The 14,527-nt window shown below is 36.0% G+C and overlaps 1 protein-coding gene and 1 long non-coding RNA gene across 9 annotated transcripts in view; one reads left to right on the top strand and one right to left on the bottom strand.

Moving 5' to 3' along the window:
* LOC145246149 (uncharacterized) overlaps positions 1–14,527 on the bottom strand; it is a 634,197-nt gene that overhangs the window by 228,916 nt on the left and 390,754 nt on the right. The window lies entirely within an intron of this gene.
* The window catches only part of LOC145246155 (uncharacterized), a 115,714-nt gene that overhangs the window by 71,468 nt on the left and 29,719 nt on the right, over positions 1–14,527 (top strand). The window lies entirely within an intron of this gene.

Genomic DNA, 14,527 nt, shown 5'->3' with positions numbered 1-14,527 from the left:
AAGTAACTTAAAGAAAAAAAAAAAGAAAAAAAAAACTCGCATTAACTGTCTCTAACCCCAAGTCCGTGTGGAAACAGCACTCCACGTTTTAAACCTTTATAGGAATGTAAATGGGAAGGATAACTAATCCATAATCAGGATTTATCAACTTTCAGGACCGCGGTTGCGTGTGTCGCAACTTTAAGTCGAAAGTAGGAGTGTATACACGGGACCATTAAAGGTAAATTTAACCGGATCACCGATTAAAAGAAAGCTTACACCCATTCACATCCCTACATAAAGAAAATAAAAATGAAATCCAGAAAATAACGACTCTCGACAAAGAACACGAAATCACTGTGTTAACACGAAATAAACAACATTCATTTAAATGTTAGGAATATTAGTTTAAACTAGAATTTCAGCCCGGCGTTGCCCGGGTGTTTGGAGGTGTATGTTGAGCAAAAAAAAAAAAAAAAAAAAAAAGCGGTCAATTTCTTTTTTAACTTATACCCCTATTATGACATCTTAAAATTTATTGTTTTGGACTCAAAGTTATTAAGTTAGATCCATGTCCAAGGAACCTATATCTAAAATTTCAAGTGTTTAGACCCAAAATTGTAGGAGGAGTTTGGTAGAGTTCTCAAAGGGCAAGTCGTTGAACTTTGACCCCTTAACAGTCAAATTTCTGGCCGAAAACCGATTACAAATATTTTCCCAAATCTCAATACCCTGTATATCAAATTTCGAGTCTGTAGACTGAAAATTGACAGAGTTATTGCGTAGGAAAATGAACACAGACAGACAGACACACACTTTCACTTTTATAGATATATAGATTGTTCCTACGTAAGTGTTTTTTGTGTGCATGGAATGTTCATAATGAAAGATTAGTGAAGTGAGGATATTGTGAAATTAGCACGAGGTTTGAAATTACTGTTTTTTTATGATCAGAATCCCACACGTGGGCTTAAAGTTAATGCGGCTATTTTCTAAAGAAAAACAGACCATTAATCATATAAGCGAAAGCATGTGTGTGTGTTCATATCAACAGTAGTTCGAAATAAAATTGTTTAAAGGAAGATTTAAATTCTCGTTCGATGTGGTAACTTTCCATGATGAGAATTAAAGTTCATATGCATTACGCGTAACATTAGGCCGAGGGCGGGGGGTTAGCGTCTTCCGGTAAGGGAGTTATCCTGAACATGTGCTTTTCTTGAGATATCGAAGAGGAAACTGATTTGATTCTTAGCAGGCAAATCTTTATAAACAGGCCTTCTCGAACGTTCCAGCCTGTATTTCTACGCGAAGAAACGCAACATTGTTTCTTTGTTTTATGTGTGTGTGCGGTTGCATCACGTCGTGTTCATACGTGTGGGCGTTGAAGTGCTGCTCACTATGAAATGTTCCTGCCGGGCATTGCAATTGCTACAAGACTCCTCTTCTGGACGAGAAGTTGATCTAAGAAGAAAGAATACAAATACTGCAATTATTTCACTGGGTGTAGGTAGCAAAACGGAGTGGACGCTGTCTGTACAGTGTGGCTTAGCTGATCATGTTTGAAGGGTGTATCTTGACTGATGGCAGTTCAAAAGAAAAGTGATGTTACCAACTTTTGTGTTGCGCAGTTGACTGGTAAGATAATTGACGCAAATTCGAAGGAAATCAACCGCCTGGTTGCAAGGTGCATCATGGACGTCCGTGTCCCCGGTCGGGCATAGCGGTTGCCAGACCTTTGGTGACATTGTGCCTAATTTGTAAAATTTGCTTACCCATCCTGTTTTTTTTTTTTTTTTTTTTTTTTTTTTTTACAAATAATTCAAAGTGTAGTATTTGTTCTGTTTTCACAGACGACGGCAATTCTGTGTCCCAAATCAAGAGCACCCTCTTTTTGAGATGAGCTAAATATCCTACGACCGCCGTGCCCTTTAAAACGGGACCAAAAACGGTATGGGCAAAAAATATTTTGAAAAACTTATCCACTGAATGTTTGTCGAATTAATGTCGAGTAAATAGTAAAATAATGTCGAGTAAATAGGACATTTTCATTTTTATTTGTGAAATGGAAGAAGGTCATTTTATTTTTAAACACAAGTTCGTGTAAAGACGACATAAGTAAAAATGACCCCACCCCCACCTTTTCATTTACAAACAACGAATGTGTTTGTATGCCTTAGTTAGAATGATTTTAAATTGAAAGCTGAAAACGTCCTCCTGTCGTGGGCATCTGTTTAGTTGCCACTCTCTGCGAGGACAAAGTTGCACGCAAGATCGATGTCCAGCTCCTCCCAAAGAGTTATTATTCGAGGACACAAAAATTGATCCAATTTCTGAGCGAATGACATAACAGGGCAATGTATAAAGATCGCGGCCATAAAAAAACATGAGAAAAAAAATGTTTAAGTATTAAAAAATAGTTTTCTGTTATGTTCGTTATGGATTACTAAATCAGGAATCATGCTCATTAACAATTCAGTTAGTATTGCGCATCTAAAATTGAGAAAAAACACACTTGTAAAATGCCAACATTATATGAATGAGCTGAAGCAAAACAAAATGGCGACCGAATTTGAACTGATGCCATAACGAAACTGAGTGAAACTGAAGATTTTCTCAACTTTAGATGCATAATACTAACTAGATTTTAATATGAATGATTCTCATTTATTAATATATACAAAACACATAAAAACTAACTTTACAACATAGCGTTAGCTACCTATATTTTCTTTATTGCTCTCCTCTCGACTCAGGACTGTACTCTAATCAATCATGATGTAACACTCTCCCTTGACATTAGTGTCCAAATACATGTATTTGTTGACTTTAATGTCCACCACAATAATTGGCTTCTATAACTACACAGACACAGCTGGTAGCATCATCCATAACTTTTCTAAATCCCATTCCTTGACGCAAATAGTAACATTCCCGACCAGTCTCCCAGATCATAAGGACCAGCAAGTTTCACTTGTGAATCTATTTCTGAAAACAGTTCCTGAAGATTATGTAACAAATGCCCACTCAGGAGAAATGATGATCATGCTGTGATAATGATAGACATCACTCTAAACTCTCGACCCCAAGTTGAAGAACCATTGCTCAAAATGACAAGCTGACTGGGAGACCATCAGGGATCACATCAGAGATGCCCCATGGGTAAATATCTTTACTCTTCTTGCGGAACAGTGCACAAATGTGACCACTGAATGGTTCAAAGCAGCAACTGAAGCACATGTTCCTACATCGAAGTTCTATAGCAAACAACACTCTTCCCAATGGTTCACGTCTACTTGCACAGCTGCCATTGCTCAGAGGCAACATGCATACCACAGATTTATCCGGCATAAGTTCTGTACAAACAGACAAAAGTTTATAGAAACTAGAAGTAATTGTAAGAAAGAAGTAGCGACAGCTAAGAGAGAATATACCGAAACCACCAGAAAACGCATTGAAGCGCAGAAATTAGAAACTCATGATTTCTGGAAAATCTGCAACAATGTAGAAAATAATGGGCAATCAACAATTCCCCCACTATCCAACAACCATGAGGTTGTTTGCACGGCAACTAAGAAAGCTAAACATACTTGCCTGTCAGTTTTTCTCAAACTGTAATTTGGACCCAGCAAACCACTTCCACCCTGTTTCTGTGTTACCAGTTTACAAGAACTTTGTTGAAAGAACTGACCCATCCAATTACGTCTCATTAGCCTCTTCCCTCTTTTCGCCAAAATATTTGAGTCCATAATTAATCAAGCTCTAGTCCACTACCTTGCAGTTGCTAAACTTCTGTCCGACAATCAATATGGATTTAGGCAAGCACGTTCTATTGCAGATATTCTAACTTTAATCTCTGAACGTATATACCATGCACTGATGGATAAGGTAAGGAAGAGTAGAGCAGAAGCCCTAGATATATCTAAGGCTTTTGACAGAGTATGGCACGATGGTCTTCTCAGGAAAATCAGATCATATGGTATTACTGGACGAATACTTAACATAATTAAATCCTTCTTAAATAAGAGAAGAATCCAGGTTGTCCTCGATGGTCACATATCTAAACAATCTACATATATAAAAGCAAAAATGTGTGTATGTATGTATTTTCGCTTTTTGTGTATGTCTGCAAAAGGCTTTTTTCCGGCAGCTTCTCAAGGCCATTGCTCATTTTTAAAACTTTTTATGTTATCTAAATGATAATATCTCCGATTTAACAACGGGGGTTGCCTGTCTATTTAATTTGCCCGACTTTGAAACGTTAAATATTCGACATTTTGGGATCGCCGCATGTTTGCTTTCGTTTTTCAGTATAAAAAAAGTGATACTTGATTTGAATTCTGGCCCACTGCCAGTGGTCTCTAGAAAGCGATGTAACGTTTGGTCAATGTCGGCTTACCCTCGTCATATCAGACAGTTGCTTTAATTTCAAGATGAGCCACTCCCCTAATAAATGGGGGAGCCGTTTTTCCCCAAAGTTAGGTAAAACTAAACAAACCGGGTTATTGACCTCATTAAAAACTATCCCGCAGAAAATGTTAACTGCTGAATAGCTATTGCTTACGTCGTCGTCATGACGCTTGCACAAAATGTTAACTCTACGACTTCCACTTGACGTCATTTAGTGCGGGCACCTGTCAATTCTCTTCTTAATTAAATAAATTCAAACTTCTTTCAGTAACTCATTCTTGCTGGCCAAGTGATTAACGTGTCATGTGTTTTTCACATTTTATTTTCCAACTTCGCCTCAGGGCTTCGGGTTCGATTCTACCTAATTACCAAAACTTTTTTTACCTCCCCCCCTCCCTCCGCGTTTCTTTTTCATTTAAGAGCACACACACCTCGAAACACCCGGCCAACGATTTTTCTTTTCATTTACCAAAAAACACACACACCTCCAAACACCCGCTAGTCTTCTATGAATATAAAAGTGAAAATGTTTGTGTGTGTGTGTGCATTTTCGGGTATGTCCAAGAAAGGCTTTTTTCCAAGAACCGATCGGTCGCCTCACAACTTCTTAAAACTTTTTATATCGCGCCTAAATGATAATATCTACGAGCTAACAACCAGGGTCCCCTGTCTATTTAATTTGTCCGACTTTGAAAAGATAAATATTCAACAATCTTCGATCGCCGCACGTGCATTAAGCTTTTTCGTATAAAAAAAAGAAGCAAACAGCCTCGCGGTAAGAGACTTGCCTTTTTCTGTTGTTCTTGGCCTTCGGGTTGGGATCAAAGTGTAGTATCTGTTCCGGCAGATACTGCAAGCAAAGACCATATGTGGGGGAAACCCAACATATAAGACCTTGGTCAATGTAGGGGCAACCCTTCATACCAATTGTCACTATCCAGCTCCCCTACTCCCTGGGGAGTTGGTCCCCATTTCCCCTTCGTTCCTCACTTTAAAAATCGGCCTTGTGCCTAATTTGCTCAGTGGGGGAGCAAATAAATACCTCAAAGTGTAGTATCTGTTCTGCAGATGCTGCACTTAAGATAATTTGTCCCAGTCAATGGAGGGGAAACCCTCTATACTGGGACAATTATTATTTTTGGACCCAACCAGAGTGCCCCGTTTGCTTTTTTTTCGGGGAAGTTAGTTTAATCCTACTTTAAAAACGACCTCGTGTCACATTTTGCTTTGGTGGGAAAGCAAATAAATGCTAATACTAATAAAACACTGCCCCACACTCAAAGTTGACGTCATTAACTCATCAAAACGGCACCTACCAAGTCGCATGTTTTTTTTTTCACACTATATTATTTTCCAACTGTGTGTCAAGGCTTCATTTTTTTTTTTTAAACAACCAACGATTTTTGTTTTCACTTACCAAAAAACGCACACACCTCCAAATACTCGGGCAACGCCAGGTACCCCCCGCTAGTATAATATAAATGCGGGTGTACCTCAGGGGTCGATCCTTGGACCTGATATTCATAAGTGACCACTCTGAAAAAATGGTGTCTGAGATGGGTATATTTGCTGACGACACCAAACTATAACAGGCACGAGGGGAAAACGAATGAATACATGATCAAGGCAATGGCGGAAACCCTAGAGGAACCCCTCCAGTCTGTAGTGGAATAGGGTCAAAAATGGATGGTACCATTCAATGCTGCCAAGACTAAGCTTGTTTTCTTTAATAATTACAAGAAACCTTCTCAACCACCAATAGATATGGCCAAAGATACGTTACTTGAAAGTACTTCTTTCAAACGCCTCAGCTTGACGTTCACATGGAACATGAGTTGGAACAAATACATCGAGAGCATTGCCAAAGCTGCTGCAAAAAAGGTGGGCTCTCTTTACCATGCTAGAAAGCTACTTGCACCTGAAGGTATCCTGCACCTTTACAAGGTTACAATTCGCCCATTTATGGAGTATTGTTGTCACGTTTGAGCTGGTGTATCTGCTACTAGTCTCTCACTCCTGGACAGGGTTCAAAATAGAGTTGCCAACCTGATAGGATTTGAACTGTCATCTAAGCTTCAGCCTTTGTCCCATCGACGAAATGTTGCATCCCTCTGCCTGTTTTGCAAGTATTTTAATGGCGGATGCTTCGATGAACTACAAGCTCTTGTACCCACTCAACGTAAATACTCCCGACAAGCAGCAAAGTTCCACCCCTACACAGTAGAGATCCTTAGATGTAAGAAAGCCGTCTACTTTAATAGTTTCTTCCTCAGAACTGGGAGACTGGAATTCTCTTCTGGGTTTCTGCTTCCCAACTGTATTGACATGAAGAAGTTCAAATGTAATGTGAACAGACATCTTGCTGCTCAACTCCCTACATAGTATCCCTGCAACTTATGTCCCTGATAGTAGCTCCCTACATCAAAGTGAAGATGTAATAAAAAAAAAAAACTATCTAAAGGAATTCTGTGTGTGAGTTAGTTCCCTACGGCCTCCTAAACAGTTGGGCCTATTTTTTTAAGATTTCACACGAATGTACTTTATGTGCCTGGTAGTGTCCTTAGATAGGTTTTGCATCGGAATATTTTTGATAAGTATCGATAGTCGAAATGAAAGAAGGAACAGGCGATTTTTACCAAAGTTAACACCTTATACAGCCTAACATCACAAGTGCATTTGAGAAGTTTTATTACCACACAAGCAAAAAGCCCCGGCATATGAAATCAACAGTAGGTTCTTTGATATGACAGGGGCACGTTCGAAATTAATGTTTCTGTTTACAGTACATGATACTTGGTTTTTGCATTTTAAACTTTAATTCAAGTCATTATCTCTCTATATAAAGTAGTAGCGTTTGTGTGTGTGTCTGTATGTACAACTTCTACAGCCCACACCAGTGGACCGATAATGACCAAACCTAGCATGATGATAGTCCCCCACCTAGGGATAGTGCACAACATTTTCCAAGATAAAGATCAAGGTCATAGCCTATCTATATACACTCTCTTACATCCCACACCAGTGGACCGATCATGACCAAATCTGATATGATGATCTCCGACCTAGCAAGAGACATTGTAAGAAAGGTGATAGAGATGAGGGATAAGGCGAGGAAAAAAAAAAGATGACGCAAATGATTCATAAGGATGACAAAAGACTCCCGAAAACACTTGTCTACAAAAAGGGCTCGTAAACAAAGAAACTGAATCGCCAACATCAGCCGCACAAGATAAGGTGATTAGAACCAAGTATATCAAAGCAAAGATCACCAAGACACAAAACAGCAAATGTAGACTCTGTAAATAAAAGGACGACATGATAAACCACATAAGTGAATACAAACTAACCCCAAAAGAATATAAGAATAAACATGATCAAGACGGGAAAGCAATACACTGGGAACTATGTAAACAACTACATTTTGAACACCCAGACAAATAATGCAAGCTCAAACCGGAAGCAGTATTTGAAAACGGAAATTACAAAATCCTACGGGATATTGATGTAGAAAGATAAAGTTACCCAAGCAAAGGGGCCAGATGTGATAATAGTTAAAGAAAAGTCCTGCCAGATCGTAGATTTCGCCGTTCCAGCAGATCACAGAGTGAATATCAAGGAGAAAGAGAAAGGGATATGGATTATGACGAAGATCAGGATAACACCAATAATAATATGAGCACTAGGAACAATCCCAAAAAAGACATTGAAAAAAGAATGAGAGAAATTGAAATTAGGGGATAGCTGAGAAGATACAACAGACAACAATAATGAAAACGGCTGCAATATTAAATAATACCCTTGAATAGAGAGATTTATACACATGAGTTGCAAACGCAAAGCGGACGTATAGAAACCGCAAGAGAAGTAAGGCAAATAGATAAACGAACATCATAGAAACCAAGAAAACTGAAACCGTATAATAGTAAATTACTCACCCATCCTAAAAAAAAAAAAAAAAAAAAAAATAGTAGAGTCGGCATAAACAGGCATAACACCAAAGGGTCGAGGAGGATGGAAAGGATAAGTGCGAAGAGAACTAGGACTTTGGGGAGGCTTATTGCCAATTTGTTGCCCCTCCGAAGATAACTGCATGAGTAGATCATGACTTAGAGCGACAAATGTATTTAATTTCAAGTGAAACCAATGATATCTACAGAATTGTTATGTCACAGTAATAAACATATCCAAAAATTACGAAAAACGATGAGATAAAAAATTAATTATTAATGAAAATAGTTTTCAAAGACAATTAGCGAAAACTGAGTTTTGCACACAAAAAAGTTCAAATCATTAAAATTGAGTTAAATCTTTTCTAAAATTTGAAAATCAGTAGCAAATTTAGCAAAACTTAATTTTTGCTAATCGACTTCGAAAACTGTATTCATTAATAATTAATTTTCTACCTTATCTTTTTTCGTAATTTTTTGATAATTTCATCACTGCGACAGTGCGACATGACAATTCAGTAGATACCATGGGTTTCACTTGGAATTCAATATTTCAATTTTCTAATTTCGCTACAATAACGAAAAAGAATCAAAATCCTTTTGGTTGCCCATTCATTATTACAAATAATGTGAAGAAATGTTTCGTTGGAATGTTTGTTTTGGGCGCTTCTACACTATTGGGACGAAATTTCGGAAATTGTAATACTGAATTTCACATGAAAACAATGGTATCTACGTATTCCTTGTATTTTTAAGAGGATTATATCCAAAAATTACGAAAATCAATAAGGTAAAAAAATTATTTATTGAAGCAAATAAAAAATAGAATTTGATGAAAACGATCGTAAGACACAGAAGAGTTCAAAAGGGAGGTAAATTTTCCGTTTCGATTTAAACAATATGGCGGCAATTTTTCGCCTGCTACCACGATTAAAGTTTTTTTTTTTTTTAATAATTCAGTAATATTCAGGTAATTTCGACTGCATAATTTGGAAGCTACCATTGTAATTTATTAGGATTGGAAAAAAAAAAATTAGTTGAAACCATTGTTTTTTTTTTTTTTTTTTTTTTTATCTCAAAACTCCATTTATCGACTACAAAATCTCGTCCCAATAGTGTAGAAGCGCCTTGTTTTTATGATTCTGACGATGAGAACAAAACAATATTTTTCAAATCCCTCTCTTCTTGGCCAAGAAGTATTTATTCTTACTGCAAATCTATTTAAAGTATTACAGAAAAGTCGTTTTTCTTTTAAAATGTATCGCTATTTTTAGATTTCATTTAAAAGATTTGTTTAAATAAATAAATAAAATAAGAAATAAATAGGATTAAAAATTGGATTTTTTCATGACACGAAGATAATTTGTATAACTTTAGCCAACCTTTCTCCCTTTTCAAATATTTTAAAAGAACATTTTATTTATATTAGAGTTATTGAACCGTGGCTTAACAGTTACGAGCGTTTATTAACAATCAAATATATTTATTTATTTTTTTTTACAAGGAAGTCGGAGTTACCACTTATCAAGACTAGAATGCTACTCAAGGATAAGAGTTAATGAATGTAAGGTACTAGTGTAGTAATCGTTAATGAGTTGGGTAATCGTGAAGAAAGAGAGAGCCTGTTTCCTCCGTTCGACTATAGGTGGCGTTACTGTCTGTCCACCCAGTTACGGAAGTACAAAATGTATATAATGCCACCCTTGAAATAAAAATAAATGTTTTTGTTATATTTTAATTTTAAACATGTTTCTTTTTTTTTTTGTGCAAACATATTTAAGTTTTATTTTTTTTGCAAACATATTTAAGTTTTATTTTTCCAAACATTTACGTTTTGATGCTTGTTTATTTTTAAACATTTACGTTTTTTTTTTTTGCAAGCATAAACTAAATGTTTTTACTATATTTTTCTTTTAAACATATTTATGGGTACAACCGTTTTTCCGCGAGTATTTTTTACGCTCTTATGATAATAATAAAAAAATCAACGTTTTTTCTTTTATCTTTTTTATGGACCCCCCCCTTTTTTCTTAATTTTTCTGCACTTATTTTACCTTTTCCGCAAGTATTTATATATATATATATATATATATATATATATATATATATATATATATATATATATATATTTGAAAAAGGATATTGTAAAATCTGAATCTTACTTGAAACTACTATTAAAAAATAGCGCGGTACCAATAAGTGCATAAGCAAACTTTTCAAAAAGAAAAATATTTCAAAAATATTTAGTTTATGCTTGCAAAAAAAAAAAAAAAAAAAAAAAAAAAACCCAAAAAAACCGTAAATGTTTTAAAATAAACAAGCAACAACACGTAAATGTTTGGAAAAATAAAACTTAAATATGCTTGCAAAAACAAACAAAAAAAAAACGTAAATATGTTTGAAAAAGCAAAAAACAAAACTTAAATATGTTTGCACCCCCCCCCCAAAAAAAACCATGTTTAAAATTAAAATATAACAAAAACATTTATTTTTATTTCAAGGGTGGCATTATATACATTTTGTGCTTCCGTAACTGGGTGGACAGACAGTAACGCCACCTATAGTCAAACGGAGGAAACAGGCTCTCTCTTTCTTCACGATTACCATGAGTTGGGTGAAATTTGACTATTTAAGGGGGATTCAACTTGTTTGCATTGGACTTGAAGGCTACCATATTGTAGTCGATCGGGAAGCAGGCCAGTGTTCCTCGTGCGGGTAGTTCTAGGAAAGAAGCTTTGTTTATGGAATCTGCGTTTAGATTTAGAGATATTTAAAAAGTTGGGGGATTGTTGGTAGTGGTTGTACCTATTTACAATGCCTCCCCACGAGACAGAGTTAGACACCAGGGTCGTTTTTTAACGCGGAGAAAAGGTACAAAAATAAAAAATTGTCTCAGTCGTGAAGAAGGCCTGATCCTCCACCGAAAGAGAACAAGAAATGGAAGTGCAGCATCTGAAGAACAGATACTACACTTTGATCTTCACCAAAAGACGAAGGTTTGTTGTGAAATTTTAGCTAGGAGGGATCATAAATTGGAGCTCAGAAAGCACTCGCCATGAAAACGATAGAGCAGATAAAGTCTCTGATTGTCACTTAGTTTTTCCGTTCTCGGTCAATAGATGAAAAAAATCCTTCTAGACTGAGGTAATTATTTTTGTTCCAATCTAAGGTGTCTCTTCGGGTAAGCAGGATTTTTTTTTTTTTTTTTTTTTCACGTTATAAACAGATTTTGTGTCTAACTCTGCCAGACAATTAAACAGAGACTGTAATTTCTGAGGGATTGTTATTGTTCAACCAAATTACTAAAGGTGATAATAATCACCAAGAATAACAAGAAAACGCGGAATAGCGGGAAAAATTCGAATAGATACGTCCGAAAAAGGCCGGAGATTGCATCAACCAAAACGTTGTGAAGTATTTGTTTGGAATTAAATATTTTACAACAAAGATACAGAAGAAAATAAAAATGTTTAAAAAAAATTATGATGTACGTATCCGCTAAGGAACAAAGATATATTCAAAAAATCAGATACATTGACCAATAGTTTTTTTTTTGTTTGTTTTTTAACTAAAGAAAATCAAATTTTATGACGAAGCGACACGTTGTTTTGATCAGCCATGTTTTATAAATAAGCGAGAGATAACTCAATTCGGAATATCGAGATTAATCAGCCTTATAATGGCTACAATTTTCAGTATTTGTGCACTTATGTTACCGTGCTATTTTTAAAAATCGTATTTTCAAGTTTAATTGGAGTTTTACGATATCATTTTTATTAAATTGTTAGGTGAAAGTACAGAATAGTTACAAAAGTCCCCCCCCCGTGTTAAGAATGACTTTCTAAATAATGGAGTTATTATTTTAGTACGGTAATAAGTGCATAAGTACCCAATTTTCTATTAAAATCGCTTTTCTCTATAAATAAAAAAAATACTTGATCAATTTACGGGATTTTTGGAATATGACATCTTCGTTCCGTGACCGGTACGTACGTACATCATAAAGATTTTTCTGCAATTTAGAGTTTTAAAATAGATTTAATTCTAAATAAGCATCCGCTGTCTGTGAATATAGCAACAAAGATAGGAAGACATTAAAAAAAAAAAAATCATAAAATATTTTAATCTGTAAAAAGTTGGTTGATTTTTTTTCTCCAGAAGTTTGAAAAATTTTATTTATTTATTTTTTTTTCGAAACATTGAACTTTTACTAATAATTGAAACAAAAGAAATGTGGTTTCTATTAATTAAAAATATCAAACAATTATATGTGACAATGATTAAATAGATGTCACAGATGACTTGGTAAATTTGCAGCTGATAAACAAACAAACAAAAAGAAACAATGTCTAAAACACCGTAAACTGAAAAGTAAAAAGTTTATTATTTTTTATTTTATTTTTTTTTTGGGGGGGGGGGTAGCAAAAGATAAAGATACCTACTTGTGCCATCCACAGAGTTCTTTTTGGCAGTTACCGTTTGTATATTGTTTCCCATTTAGTTTGATGTAGTTATTCTCCTTTAAAAGAGAGAGAGAGAGACGTGCCCTCCTCCCCTCATGATATGGTAAGAATATTATGATTCTCTACTCTACACAAGCGAGTAACACACACACACACACACACACACACACACACACACACACACACACACACTTGTCAACGGACTCGTTTTGTGTTTTTGTTTTGTTTTAAAACGAGATAGTGTGTGTGAGAGGGGGAGGGGAAATTGGGCAGGAAAGAGAGAGGGTGAAGAGGAGGGAAGTTCACTCAATAGGAACACTTCCCACGACCCACCAACCTCACTCCAGCTCCTCTCTACAGTTCCGTCCAACAAAAATCATAAAGGAGAAATGTGCGTAGAAAATTAAAGGAAACTGTGAATTGAAAAGAAGAGGGAATATGAGAGAGAGAGACAGAGGAAGTGAAAGGAAAGAGAAAAGGAGAGGAAAAGTAAAAACAAACGAGAAAAGGGAAAAAAGAAAAAAGGGAATAGGAGAGAGAAAGGAAAAGGGAGAGAGAAAGTAAAAGGGAAAGAAAGGAAAAGGGAAAGAAAGGGAATGTAAAGGAAAAGAGGAAAAGGGAAAAAGAAAAGGAAAAGACATGGAAAGAAAGAAAAAAAGGAAAAAAGATAGAGAATGGGCTAAAAAAAAAAAAAAAGAAAGTTTAAAAAAAGAAACGAACAAGTAAAATGGGTGAAAGAAGTAAGAAATAGGAAGGAGGAGGTAGAAGTGGAAAAAGGATATAAAAAAGTTTTTAAAAAAAAGACAAAAGTGAATATCTGTGTGTGTGGAGGGGGGGGGTGTTATAAAACCTTCCACTGTCCACGTGTAAAGTAAACCATATGTGCCCCACCTAAACAGCATTGATCTACACATTCAAGTCAAAAGATATGAAAAGAATCAGTTAAAAGAAGGATAGTAGAGACGAAGAAGAAAACAAAGTTGGCAGAAACTAGAAATAATTTACTGAATGGTACTCAGACAGCTGTTTAGGAAATGAAAGCAAGGGGAGGGAGGTAGACACGCGCAGACGCGGGGAAGGAGGGTCAAACAATGAAGATTCCAGGTTTCGTCTTTGATCCGCCGAGCTTAATATATATGTGTGTGTGTGTGTGTGTGTGTTTGAGTCGATGCCTCCGTCCAGTCTCGAAAGACAAAGGATATCCCGTAGAGGAAGCTGCGCGTGTAATTGTGAGGCAAGCGTTGCGCAATCCCAACCACACCCCCCTCCTGAATCGGCACTGTTTGAGTCCAGTGGCAAGGAGAAGTCCAGGACGACTGGAGACAATGCCGAGATAAGCTGAGAGTACATACAGCACCTGGAACTCCTAAATGGTCACCCATTTAGTACTGACCAGGTTCAACGTTGCTTAACTCCGGTGATCCAGCGGGAACCGGTGTGTCAACGTTTATATATGAGAGAGAGAGGGGGGATTTGAAGTTAAATTTTGTGAAGTAAAAATATAGAATTTTTCAACAAAAATTTTATTTGAAAAAAAAAAAAAAAAAAAGGAATACAAGAGATTTAAAATTATTTCCTTAACCCATGGATTTTCAATGCATGGCTCACATCTTCAGCGGAAATGTCTTTAGCGAAATAATCATAAATCTTGCTATTTAGCTCATATATTGAAAATTATTTTTTTAAAGAACATCGATAAGGATATCAATTTTAGGTGATCCAACGCCCTTA

The sequence above is a fragment of the Euprymna scolopes genome, chromosome 23 (assembly GCF_053919585.1).
Source record: "Euprymna scolopes isolate OS-2025 chromosome 23, ASM5391958v1, whole genome shotgun sequence".
NCBI lineage: Eukaryota > Metazoa > Mollusca > Cephalopoda > Sepiida > Sepiolidae > Euprymna > Euprymna scolopes.
This window is presented reverse-complemented; position numbering and strand designations above follow the sequence as displayed.